The sequence below is a fragment of the Dasypus novemcinctus genome, chromosome 12 (genome assembly GCF_030445035.2).
Source record: "Dasypus novemcinctus isolate mDasNov1 chromosome 12, mDasNov1.1.hap2, whole genome shotgun sequence".
NCBI classification, from domain to species: domain Eukaryota; kingdom Metazoa; phylum Chordata; class Mammalia; order Cingulata; family Dasypodidae; genus Dasypus; species Dasypus novemcinctus.
In genome coordinates this window covers 59642173-59656062 of record NC_080684.1, presented here as the reverse complement: position 1 = coordinate 59656062, position 13890 = coordinate 59642173, and positions in this window count along the sequence as shown.

Here is a 13890-nt window from a genome sequence, read left to right as displayed (position 1 = left end):
AGGGTGATTAAACAATGAGCACCAGCAGCCTGAGAAGATCCCTAGGGGCCTGGAGCAGTTTCATATGGTTATGAAATCCAAAAATAGATAATGGATTATGTTTTTAATCTGGTCTGTACCTGGGTGTGATTAAGTTATGATTAGGACTTTGATTGGACCACATCATTAGGGTGGGGACTCACAGATAAAAGGAATGGCAAAGAACAGAGTTGAGGGTTTTTGATGTTGGAATTTTGATGTTGAAGTTTGATTCTGAAGCCTTAAGCTGGAGCCCCAGGAAGTAAGTAGACAGAGGAAAGAGAAGCCAGCCCCTGGAAGAGAGGAACCCTGAACCCAGGAAGAAGCAAGACCCTGAAAAGAAGGAACCCAGGAAGCCTGAACCCTCACAGCCATCAGCAGCCATCTTGCTCCAACACATGAAAATAAGACTTTGGTGAGGGCAGTAACTTATGCTTTATGGCCTGGTATCTGTACACTCCTACTGCAAGTAAATATCCTTTATAAAAATCAACCAATTTTTGGTATTTTGCATCAGCACCCCTTTGGCTGACTAATACAGGGCCTAAGAGGGAAGGCTGTTTTTCCTGGGTTGTTTCTTTGTTGTTATTTTGTTTATTGTATGTTCTTTACCTTTTCTTTGTTTCTTTTTTTTTTCTTTCTTTTGTCTACTTTTTCAACCCATATTATATCTTTTGTTTCATTCATTTTTCTGTCCTCTGACTTCTGTTGTTTTTTCCCCATTCTACCACTTGTTGTTTGATCTTCATTTTTTCTTTCTCTCTCTCCTTACTTTTCCCCTTTTGTTCTCTTCTTATCTGTCCAACCTTTTAATTAATTCTGTTCTTTCCTCTATATTTTGCTCCCTATTTTTTTCTATTCCACCTCTTTTTATTCTTATTGCTTTGTATTTTTATGATTTTTACTCATATTACTTAGTTTCCTAGCTCTTGCATGGTTACTCTTCTACATTTTTTTGTATTCTAATTACTATTATTCTTTTTCTCTTCTTATTGCTTTCCTTTTCAATATATTTTTCAAGGGAACACAGACAACTGCAAGGATATAGAATAAGAGGAACCAAGTATCAAAAATTAACCTCGCCACACACAAAGAAACAAGAAAATAAAACCCTGGAGTAGAAAGACATTAACCAACCAAATAAGGCCATCAAGATAAACAGATGCCTAGACGACAATGAAAAATTACAAGCCATACTAAGAATTAGGAAGACTCAGCCCAGTCAAATGAGTAAACTAAAAAACAATAGAGGATGCAGAATGTGGAACAACTATCAAAGATGCCCAAATAAATATCATGAATCAGCTTAATGAATAAAGAAAGAGATAAAGGGTATTAAGAAGACACTGGGAGAACATACTGAAGAAATTATAAACATACATAAAAAGATAATGGATCTGATGGTGATGAATGGCACAATACAAGAAATCAAAAATACACTGGAAGCACATAATAGCAGATTTGAAGAGGCAGAGAAAAGAATTAACATTATGGAAGATAGTACAGCTGAAATCAGACAGATAGTAGAACAGAATAGATAAAAAGATAGAAAAATTCCAGCAGGGACTTAGGGATTTGAATGACAACATGAAATGCACATATACATGCATTGTAGACATCCCAGTAGAAAAGAAGGGAAAGGGACCTGAAAAAGTATTGGAGGAAGTAATGGCTGAAAATTTCCCTACTCTTATTGAGGGACATGGACATACATGTCCAGGAAGCAGAGTGCACCTCAAACAGTATAAATCCTAACAGGCTTACCCCAAGATACATACTTGTCAAATTGTCCAATGCTCAAGACAAAGAGACAATACTGAAAGCAGCAAGAGAAAAGGGATCCATCACATACAAGGGAAGCGCGATAAGATTAAGTGCTAATTTCTCATCTGAAACCATGGAGGAAAGAAGGCAGTAGTATGACACAGATAAGGTACTAAAACAAAACTTTCAGTCAAGAATTCTCTATCCAGCAAAGCTGGTACTCAAAAATGAGGGAGAATTCAAAATATTAAGATAAACAGAAATTAAGAGTTTGTCAATAAAAACTACCCTTCAAGAAATACTAAAGGGACTTATTCAGGTTGAAAGGGAAAAAAGGAAATAGAGTTGGAAGAGGGTGTAAGAATAACTAAAAAGATAAAAGAAATAAATACAACATATAGCGTACATAAACATGAAGAAATTAAGGCTAATTTAAGTAATTCCTTGACAGTAATAACATTGAATATTAATGGGTTAAATTCTCCAATCAAGAGACACAGATTGGCAAAATGGATCAGGAAATATGACCCATCTATATGCTGTTTGCAAGAAACTCATCTTAGACTCAGGGATGCAAAGAAGCTGAAAGTGAATGGTTTGAAAACAATTTTACACACAAACAATAACCACAAGAAGCAGATGTGGCTTAAGTAATTGAGCCCCTGCCTCTACCACTGGGAGTTCCAGGGAGCTGAGTTGGCTCAGGTGATCATGTCTCTCTTCCACATGGGAGGTCCCAGGACCCCCTTAAGTGAAGATGAGCAGACACATAGAGCACAGAGCAAATGGACACTGAGAGCAGACAGTGACTGCAAACAAACAATGACAGCGGGGGGTGGGGGATAAATAAATAAAATAAATCTTTTTTAAAAAAGACCAGTGTACAAAAATCAGCAACATTTCTGTACACCAATAATGAACAATCTGAGAAAATCAAGAAAAAAAATCCCATTTACAATAGCAATTAAAATAATCAAATATCTAGAAATAAATTTATCTAAAGATGTAAACAACTTGTATGCAGAAAACTACAGAACACAGTTAAGGGAAATCAAAGAAGACCTAAACAAATGGAATTATATTCCTCTTCATGGATAGGAGCATTGAACATCATTAAGATGTCTGTCCTACCCAAACTGATTTACAGATTTAATGCAATCCCAATAAAAATTATCACAGTATTTTTTAATGAATTGGAGAAGCTAACTATGAAATTTATTTGGAAGGGCAAGAGGCTCTGAATAGCCAAAGACATATTGAAAAAGGAAAATGAAATCAGAGGAGTCACATACCTGACTTTAAAACATACTACAAAGCTACAGTGGTCAAAACTGCATGGTTTTGGCATAGGTTAGACATACTGACAAATGAAACCTAATTGAGAATTCTGATCTAGATCCTCACCTATTCAGTTAACTGATACTTGAAATGGCCACCAAGCCCATTCAACTGGGAGAGAATGGCCTCTTCAACAAACAGTCATTGGAGAACTGGATATCCATAATCCCAAAAGAATGAAAAAGGAACATCATTTCTCACCTTTTACAAAAATTAGCTCAAGATGGATCAAAGATCTAAATATAAGAGCCAAGACCATAAAGATCATGGAAGGTAATGTAGGGAAGCCTCTACAGGAACTTGTATGAGGGAAAGATTTCATAAATTTTACAACCAAAGCATGAGAAATGAAAGAAAAAATAGATAAATGGGACCTCCACAAAATTTAAAACTTTTGCACCTTAAAGGAATTTGTCAAGAAAGTGAAAAGACAGCCAACTCAATGAGAGAAAATATTTGGTAACCACATATCTGATAGGGGCCTAATATCCAATATAATAAAGAATTCTACACCTCAAAAATAAAAAGAGAAACAACCCATTTAAAAAATGGGCAAGTGATTTGAATAGACACTTCTCCAAAGAAGAAATATAAATGGCTAGAAAGCACATGAAAAGATGCTAAAGCTTAACATCACTAGCTATTAGGGAAATGTAAATCAAAACTGCAATAAGATATCATCTTACACCTATTCGACTGGTGGCTATTAAAAAAACAGAGGACTACAAGTGTTGGAGAGGATGTAAAGGAATGGGAACCCTTTTCCCTTGCTGCTGAGAATGAAGAATGGTGCAGCCATTGTGGAGGACAGTTTGGCAGTTCCTCAGGAAGCTAGCTACAGAACTGCTATATATCCAGCAATACCATTGTTGGATATATACCCAGAAGAGCTGAAAGCAGGGACACTAACAGATATATGCACACCAACATTCAAATCAACTTTATTCACTATTGCCAAAAGTTGGAAACAACCCAAATGTCCATCAACAGATGAATGGATAAACAAATTGTGGCATATACACACAATGGAGTATTACTCAGCTATAAGAATGAATAAAGTATTAACACCCAAGATAACATGGATGAATCCTGAGGACATTATGTTGAGTGAAGCAAGCCAGGCACTGAAGGACAAATATTACATGACCTCACTGATAAGAATTAAGCAAATTGAGCAAGCTCACAGACCTAGAGTCTGAAAGACAGGTTTACAGGAAACAGAAAGAAGTTTGTGAGCCCATTCCCATAAGGGCAAAATCTATAAGGTGGAAGGGTGTAGTTGTGCTATGGATGAGCAAGACAGTGGTGCAGTGGTGCTATTGGGTTGGGTGGTGCTGTTTTGTGGGGGAGGTAGAGTGGGGTGTGTGGGTTGTACTGCCCCTGGACCAGGGGGAGGGTTGGGGAAGGCAGCAGGTGAACTCAGGATTTTCATGAAAGTACAACATTGGAATGTTCTTTTGGCAAATATGGCATGGGAGGGTTACTGGTTTAGGGTGCTGGATGTTGGGAACATATGGAACAGGGCACACTTGGGGTAGCTTCTAGGGAGTGTGTGAGTGTTCATCTTGTCATAGTTAGGTTGTATCAGTGGGTGGAGACCCACTGAATGAGTGAAGAAGTGTTGGACTCCCATCCTGGGGAGTCCTACTCTGTTCTCAAATAGAGGGGCAGGTGTGTCTCGAGAGCATAAGATGTGCCTATTAGGGGAGGACAGGCCAGTATTTCAAGCCCTTAATGTTGTTGCAAGTAACTATGACTCTTGTTCTTCAAGGAGTGAAACTTGGTGGCTGCCGTGAGTCCCCAGGGGAGAGAGAGGGAGGAATAGAATAGCTGGACCATGGGGCATTTTGGGGGTGATGGAAGTGTTCTACATGATCTTGCAATGATGAATACAGGCCATGTTAAATTTCATCAAAATTTATAAAAGTGTATCGTCCAAAATGTAAACCATAATGTAAATCTTTGACCATGGTTAGTAGCAATGTTTCAATATTTGTCCATCAATTCTAACAAATGTACCACCCACATGTAAAATGTTATTAGTAGGGAAAAGGGGGAAAGGGGGAGGATGTTGAGGATATGGGAATTCCCTATATTCTGTATGTTATTTTTCTGTAAACTAAAACTTCTTTGAAGAGAAAATGAAAAAAATAAGACACTGGGGAAATAAACAGAAGAAAATGTCACTGTAGATACAAGACAATAGAGCTTACAGTATGAAAGACAATGTCAAAAAATTTTTATTTTTTATTTTTTATTAATTTTTATTATTCCAAAATGTTTAATTATTTTGTATTTTATTTGTTATTTTTTAAACTATCATTTCATTTTCTTGTATTTGGTTATGTTGTTGGCTTCATTTTTGAAGAAGTTTTGGATCGCAGAAGGGCTATACCTCTGACAGGGGAGGATCATTGGTGCGGGGTGTCAGTAATGGGGGTGCATGGGAGGAGTTCACCTGGCACATACCTATAAGGCATATAAATGTGTTCAAGTGTTCATAGAGCATTGTAACAGTGTGTGAAGAAATACCAAATTCCCATCGTGGGAACTTTGCTGCATTCTCTAAGGGGACAGCAAGAATCCTCTAAGTATGGGACCAGTGATTAGAAAAGGAGGATGAACCATTGATAGGCTCTTGATATTGATGAATGTACTTATGAACCTTTACTTTTGGAATTGAAACTTAGCCTAGTATTATAGGGTGCCTAAAAGTTACTGCCAGAGGGCTTCCTTGTTGCTCAAATGTGTCCTCTCTAAGCTAAACTCAGCATATAAATGCATTACCTTCCCCCCAGCATGGGACATGACTCCCAGGGATGAGCTACTCTAGTACCAAGGGATTACTACTAAGCACCAACCAACAATGCCACTGGAAAAAGACCTTGACCAAAGGGGGAAAGGGTGAAGACAAATGAGTTTTTATGGCTAAGAGACTTCAAAGTAAGTTGGGAGGTCATTCCAGTGGTTACATTTATGCATGTCTCAGCAGGATCTCATTGACTACCAAAGTAAATATTGCCTCAAATAATGGGGCTCCTGAGGACTCTGTAGACACCCAGACACTATAGACAGAGCAGACAGCTCAAGAGTTTGGGCCCTACTTGGGAATTTATGCTCCTCAGTGTGACAGAGTTGGACTCAGTTGTGGTTTACCTACACATGTCTCTTTCGCACCTTCTATTTGAACCTGTAGTTAACACTAGAGTTGATAAGTGTATGTCCAAGAGACTTACATCTTTGGGCTGTCCATGTGGCAGCTGGACTCTGAATCTCAACAGAGTTATAACACCTACTCTTGAGTTAATTGGACTCACTTAGGACAACTAGCAAGGAGATGATAATGGATAATGCTCATCCCAAGAAATAGAGTCTGCAACAGCAAGCAAGATACTTCCATCATCTACCCAATGGGAACTAAGCCTCCTCTCAATAAGAGGTGGAGTGGGCATCACCATCCCTGAATCCTCAGAATTGGGGAATGAACAATGGCCTAGAGTAGACTTACTGGTATTCTACTATAGACTTATTGTGATTCTAGTACTGGAAGAACTTTTTCATTGATGTGGAGGCAAGTGGCCAATGGAGGTTCTGAGGGGAGGGAAAGGGAAAAACTTTTGTAATATGGGGGCATTTTCAGAAGTTTGGAATTGTCCTGAATGATATTGCAATGACAGATACAGGCCATTGCATATCTTGTCATAACTTACAAAATTGTGCGGAAGAGAGGGTAAACTACAATGTAAACTATAATCTACACTTAGTGGCAATGCTCCAAAATGTGTTCATCAATTGTAACAAATGTACCACCCTAAGGAAGGATGCTGTTAATATGGGAAAATGTGGGAGGGGTAAGAAGCAGGGAATCCCCTATATTTTTTATGTAACATTTATGTAATCTATGTATCTTTTTTTAAAAAATTTAAAAGTGTATATAAAAAAAGAAAAAGAAAATGATGAAGCCACTGTGGAAGATATTTGGCAGTTCCTCAGGAAACTAAGAACAAAATACACATGTGACCTGGTAATCAGCTTCTAGGTAAATACCCAGAAGAACTGAAAGAAGGAACTCAAACAGATATTTGCACACTGATGTTCGTAGTGGCACTATATTATTCACAATTGCCAAAAAATGGAAGCCACCCAAGTGCCCATCAATCAATGAGTGGATAAATATGTGGTATATAAATGCAATGTAATGTTATTCAACCATAAAAAGGAATGAAGTCCTGATGCATGCAGCACCATGGATAGACCTTGAGGGCATATATTGAGGTGGAGGGGGGAGAAGGCAAAAAGATGGCACAGTCATTTGGAAAAGATTCAAACCAATATATATTCCTGCACTTAGCAAACTTTTTTGAGTATATACAATGTTCAAAGCTCTTTGCAAGAAGTTTTTTTACTAGCTTATAGGAAAGATGATGATGTCATATTTGAGAGACTTTTTAGACCTAGAATCAATGGGAATTTGGTGACTAATTTGAAGTGGCGGTTTAATGAGAGGGAGTAGTCAAAGATAATGACCCAAAGAGCAGCACGGAGAAAAGAGTGATATGATTAACCATGATAAAGGTACACAGGAGAAAGAGCAAAGTTTTGTGTGGAGGATATAATGGAGTTGATTGACAATAAAAGAAGGCATTCCAGAGGGCAAAGTGAATTGGATAGATGGGCAATCAGTAAGACAAGAGCCAGACAGAGCCGAGGTTGAAACGGTTAGAGATGGGATGGCAGTGAGTGTTCTGAAGAGAATAGGAAACCAGGCAGCTTTGCTTTCTAGGTGAAATTCATGAGTCACAAGAAGAGAATCAGAAAATTACCAATTGGTTGGATGAAAGTCATAATGATGGAGTGGGATAGTGCATAAGAGTCCAGTTCCAACATTCCAAATGGTACTTTGCTGTCACTGTTCAACGGTGTCCTAATATACTTTCCAAGATGCCTCAGATTAGATTAACTCTCCCTGTAGTTTCAACTCCATGGGATCACTGCTTGTAGATTACTATGTAATCAAGGGCACTGGGTTTCTTAATTGTGCTGGGCAGAGTCCTATTATTTTAGGTAGGGACTTCATGGTCCAAAAAATACTGAAATGATTGAATTGTGGGCCCCTATCCTAACCCAATCAATGATGTTCCTTTTCAAGTTTTTTATACTGTGCTTCTCAGTTGCTGTCCACTGCTAAAAAGAATCCCAGTGCTTTAAAAAAAAAGAAAGAAAAGCTTAAAAACTCCAGTGAAGTGTCTCAGTCAATTATGAAGTGTGTATGAGTAATTTCCTATGCATTATAAAGTAATGAAGTTTATAAATTTTCCCATATGTTATACTGGATTTAAAGATACCCTATTAATTATGTTGTACTTGCTAACATGTATAGCTGCATTCTTGAGTAGGAGAGATAAGAGTAAAGGTACAACTAAGGTGATAAGAATTTCATAAAATCCAGCTACACTCATGGGAGTATGTTATTTATGTGAAGGTTATCCTCCATAAGTGTTGCTAGAAATAAAGGTTAATTGGTAATTTTGATGAAATCCAAAGTCCTTAAATCTCTAAGAATGTCCATCTCCCCAACTCCCAATTGAAGACAAGGAAGGAATGAATGGCTCATTGAGAGTTAGAGAGAGGTTGTTTCTAAGAACTTCCAGTCAGAACTGTGGACATTCTTGCAAAAAAAGAGTTCCCATTTAAGAGCTTCATGGAGAATAAGGACCAAACCAGTCTGATACCTATTCAGAAAAGCCAAACTGCAGCAAAAACATCAAACTTGGCAAGGAAAAAGCAGAAAGTAAAGAATGTGGCAATGAGCATGAGGGTGCTGAGGAAGGAAGATGAACTCAAAGTAAATTTAGGCCCACAGGTATGTGGAGCATCGGAATGATGAGTCATTTTAAACAGCTAGAGTATGCAACTAGCTGCTATTGTTCTACGTCAAAGAGCATTTCATTCTTTAAACCTCAAAAACAATGGATTTTCAAAGTACTTCTTAACTTGCAAAAGAATTCATGGGAAGCTTTGAATAAGCTTGAATAAGAAAGAAATCCATATCATAGTATTTGTCAGCAGTATAATTCCACTGCACCCTTCAGTCATGGACTTCTGTGACAAAATTTCTTCTACTGTATCTACCCTCAGGGTTGTGTTTAAGGTAAATGCCCCAGCCATCCTATCGGCATGATAAGATTTGCAAAGTAAATAAATAAAGATTTAACTCAGGGGAACAGTCCAGGGAGAAAAGAATAGGATGCCTGGTCACCTGAAAATGTAAACCGAACTTTGCTGAGAAGACACACATTTAAAATTAGAAACATCCTTCAGGAGCTAGGTACTAACTAAGACAGTTCCCTGGAATGCCATTATAAGTGGGCATAACACAGCAAAAAAGGAAAGACCTAGATACCAGAGAGTTGTAGCTACAGGCAGCAGCCATAGAGGATGAGTTCTCCAAATTGCTAAAGAGGTAGCATTTGGTACAACAAACAGACCAACACTCATTCAGTACCAAGGTGCAGTTGAGGTTTACTAAGTTTGTTAGTAAGAACCAAAGTTCAGAGAGGAATTGTGGAAAGACAGCAGAGCAGGAAGCTCCATGAATCAGTCCTCCACCAGAACAACTATTAAACAAGCAGGAACTGTTTGTATCAAATTATTTCATAATTCCAGAGTCCAGAAGAACATTGTACAGCATCCAGGGAAGAGAGGAAGGAAGAGACTGGTAAATTATGGAAACACCAGTAAATTGCTCTCTCCAGGCAGCAGTTTCTGTCACCTAGCCCTGACCCTCACAGCGAGAGGCAGTGGACACCAGCTCCCGGGGTAGCTTGCTGGTGCCAAAGAAGAACATAAAAATCCATTTCCCCAAGATCAGAGAGGATTAGTTATTTTGGATCCCTGGAGGGCCCAGTTCTGAGGACAGCCATTGTTCCAACTCACCCCTGGACAAGAGCAGCAAAAGAGATTGAAAACAGTACACTCCCTCAGAGCAGAAGAGGACAGTTGAAGTGCTGCATTTGCTGAGAAGAGGCCAAGTCAAGAAAGGACAGCTCTGGGAGTGTAGCAATTTGATATTATTGATGAATTCCAAAAAGAAATATTGGATTATGTTTGTAAACTGATCTTTTCCTCTAGGCATATTAGATTTTTACCAGTAGGGTGTTGTGCCCCTATCCTTGGTGGGGGTGGAACTCACAGATAAAAGGCATGGCAAAGGATAGAGTTGGGGGGCTTTTGATGTTGGAGTTTTGATGCTGGAGTTTGATGCTGAAGCTGGAGCCCCAGGGAGAGAAATATAGCCATTCGCCTGAAGTCTACAGCTGACCTTGTGGAGAAAACAGAGGTGCTGACCTTGTGGAGAAAACAGAGGAACCCAGGATGCCTGAAACCTCACAGACATGGCACCATCTTGCTCCAACACATGGAAATAGACTTTGGTGAGGGAAGTAACTTATACTTTATTGTCTGGTATCTGCAAGCTCCTACCCCAAATAAATACCCTTTATAAAAACCAACCAATTTCTGGTAATTGCATCAGCACCCCTTTGGCTGACTAATACAGGGAGACTATGGAAGAAGTTCCTGGTAACCTCCCTGGTCTCTCCCTTATCCCCTTTCCAGGGCAGTTTGAAGCCAGCCATCACTCCCTTTGTGGGGCCCTGGCCTTCTTCTAGTTGAGAAAAACTGAATAGGGAAACCCCTCTCTGTCTTGCCTCCCATCCCAGAATTTGCCTTCTAGGCAAAAGCAGCTTGCTATTATACAACCAAAGAATTTAAGAAACAATTGAGGCAGAGGCCTGGGGCAAAGTCTTGTCTACTTCATACCAGAAAGAGAGAGAAGGTCTATTCTTTAGAAGTAGAGGTGGCATTCAAATTCCTGTAAAAGGGGGACTCCTAAAGCCTCTAGGAAGTACAAGCTGAGAAAAAGACACAGGACAAGAAAAGATAGAGAAGACCCTGCACTTTGTATTAGTCTTGAGTGGACCTTCCTGATAGGAGGGCTCCAGCAAACTGAAAAGCAATTTTCAAGACACTGAAAGGTGTTGTTAGCTTAGATTTGTTTGGTTTTGTTAGCTCATGATACTCAAGAAAATTTCTATCATATCACCAGGTGAAGGAAACAAGACTGTGGAAATACTAAACAAAGACCTAAAAAAAAATGATCTTCAATATGCTCAAAGAAATGAAGGAAAATACAGAGAATGAACTAAAAGATATCAGGAAAACCATGAATGAACAATATGGGAATTTCAAAGTGAGATCAAAATTTTAAAAAGGAACCAAACAGAACTACTGGAGTTGAAGACCATGATAACAGACATGAAAAATGCCTAATAGAATTTCAACAGCAGATTGGAGCTGACAGAAGAATCAGTGAACTCAAAGACAAGAAAATTGAAATGAGTGAGCAGAAAGAAAAAAGAATTAGGGAAAGTCAAAATAGCCTAAAATGGACATTATCAAGCATAACAATATATGTGTTATGGGAGGCCCAAAGGGATAAGGAAAAAGAAATGGGCAAATGGAAAATTCAAAGAAATAATGATAGAAAACTTCCTAAACTTGAAGAAAAAGATGGCCCATCACATTCTGAAATAACTATCAAATGCAAGTAGAGTGTACTGAAAGCTGCAAAAGAAAAGCAATATGTTATGTACAAGGGAATCCCAATTACATAAAGTAAGGATTTCTTATCAAAACATATGGAAGCAAGAAGGAAGTGGGTTGAAAAACTTAAATTGCTGTAAGAAAACAAAGACAAACCAAGAATTATCTGGTGAGAATTTTTATCAAAAATGAGGGTGAGATTAAGTCATTTCAAGATAAACAAAAGCTGAGGGAGTTCATTACCATAAGACCTGCCCTACAATCAAAGCAAAAGGGAGTTCTTCAGACTGAAAGGAAAAAGGAAAAGACACTAGGCAGTGGTCAAAGTGACATAAAGTAATAAAGACAGACATCCAGTAAAGGTAACCAGTTTGGTAATTATAAATGCCAGTACTATTGTACTATATTTTTTTTGGTATGTAACGTCACTTCTTATTTCGTGAAGGTGCTAAAATGCAAATACATAAAAAGTAAAGCTGAGGTGAACCTCCAGGGAAGATGGCAGAGTAGGGAGTTCAGTACTTCCACCAAAACAGATATTAAACAGGAAGGAACTGTCTAAAACAACTATTTTGAAAATCTAGAGGACAGAAGAACCCTGTATAGCATCCAGGGAATAGCGGGAGGAAGAGTCTAATAAATTACAGTAAAGAACTGTAAATTGCTCTCTATATACAGTGGCTACTGATGCCCATTCCCCAATCTCACAGCAGGCTGTTGCAGGGCCCAGTCCCTGGCTAGCTGCTACTCACAGAAAGGCACATAAAAATCCTCTTCCTAAAGAACAGGGATGTACATGACTGATCACTGATCACAGCTTTTGATTAGCAAATTTGGATCACTGAGTCTGGCTCTGAGGACTGCTAGTGTTTCAATCCCACCCTAGACAAAGGTGGTACCAGCTATTGCTTAAACATTCACTGGACAGGTATAGAGGCAGTGGAGATTTAAATATGCAGGACTTCCTCAGAGCTGTAAGGGAAAGTTAGCTGAAAGGCTGTATTTGCTGGACAGGTCTAGAAAGCTCAACTTTAGGGAGTTGCCAGAGAAGTCTTTGGTACCATTCCTGACCCCCTCCACAGGGCATACTTCTTAGGTCCCTGGTCCAATCCTACTGGTAAAGGCCAAATTGGAAAGTCATCCCTGAGGTGAGCCTCCCCCAAGAATTTGACCTCTAGTCAAAAGCAGCATGAGACAATGAAAGGACTTAAAAAACTAAAGAGACGGACAGTCCTGAGACAAAGACCTGCCAGCTTCAAAATCTGGGATAGGAAGGTCTGTCTCCTGGAAAATAGAGGGGCAACCAAACTCCTATAAAAAGGGGAACTCCAAAACAAGCAAAAACCCAGGTCAAGATAGAATCCTAGTAAGACAAGGAAAACCCTGCACAGCATATTCATCTTGGGCAGACCTTCCTTATAGGAAGCCTGGAGCTCAAGAAGATCTCTGTCTTAGCACCACCTTGTTACAAAAGGAAACAGACATCTCAGGGAGGAAATCCTGGAGTTTAAAATTTTAATATATTACAATAAATGTACAGTCTGCAACAAAAAAGAACTAGGCAAAAAAAGAAACTGGAAATGATGGCCCATCCAAAGAAAGAGGATAAAAACAAAGAAAACACCAACAAGGAAGACAAGAATGGGGACTTACCAAACAAAGCTTTTAAAAAATGATCGTAAAAATTCTCAAGGAGATGAAGGAAAGTACAGAGAAAGAACTACAGGATATTAGAAAAGCAATGAATAAACAATATGAGAGTCTAAGTAAAGAAATAAAATAGAACAGAAATAGAACAGGAACTAAGCAGAACTACTAGAGTTGAAGACCACAATAACTGAAATGAGAAAATGCCCAGGAGAGTTTCAAAGCAGAATGGAGCTGACAAAAGAAAGAGTCAGTGAACTTGATGACAAGACACTTGAAATGAGTCAAGTCGAGGAACAGAAAGAAAAAATAATAATTAATAAAATAATAAATTTATTTATTAATAATTAATAAAAGCAAAAATAGCCTAAGAAAGCTATGGGACACCATCAAACACACCACAAACACATTATGGAAGTCCCAGAAAAAGAAGAGAGCGAGGAAGAGACAGAAGGAATAGTCAAAGAAATAGTGACAGAGAAGCTCCCAAACTTAGCAAAAGTTGTGAATGTGCACATG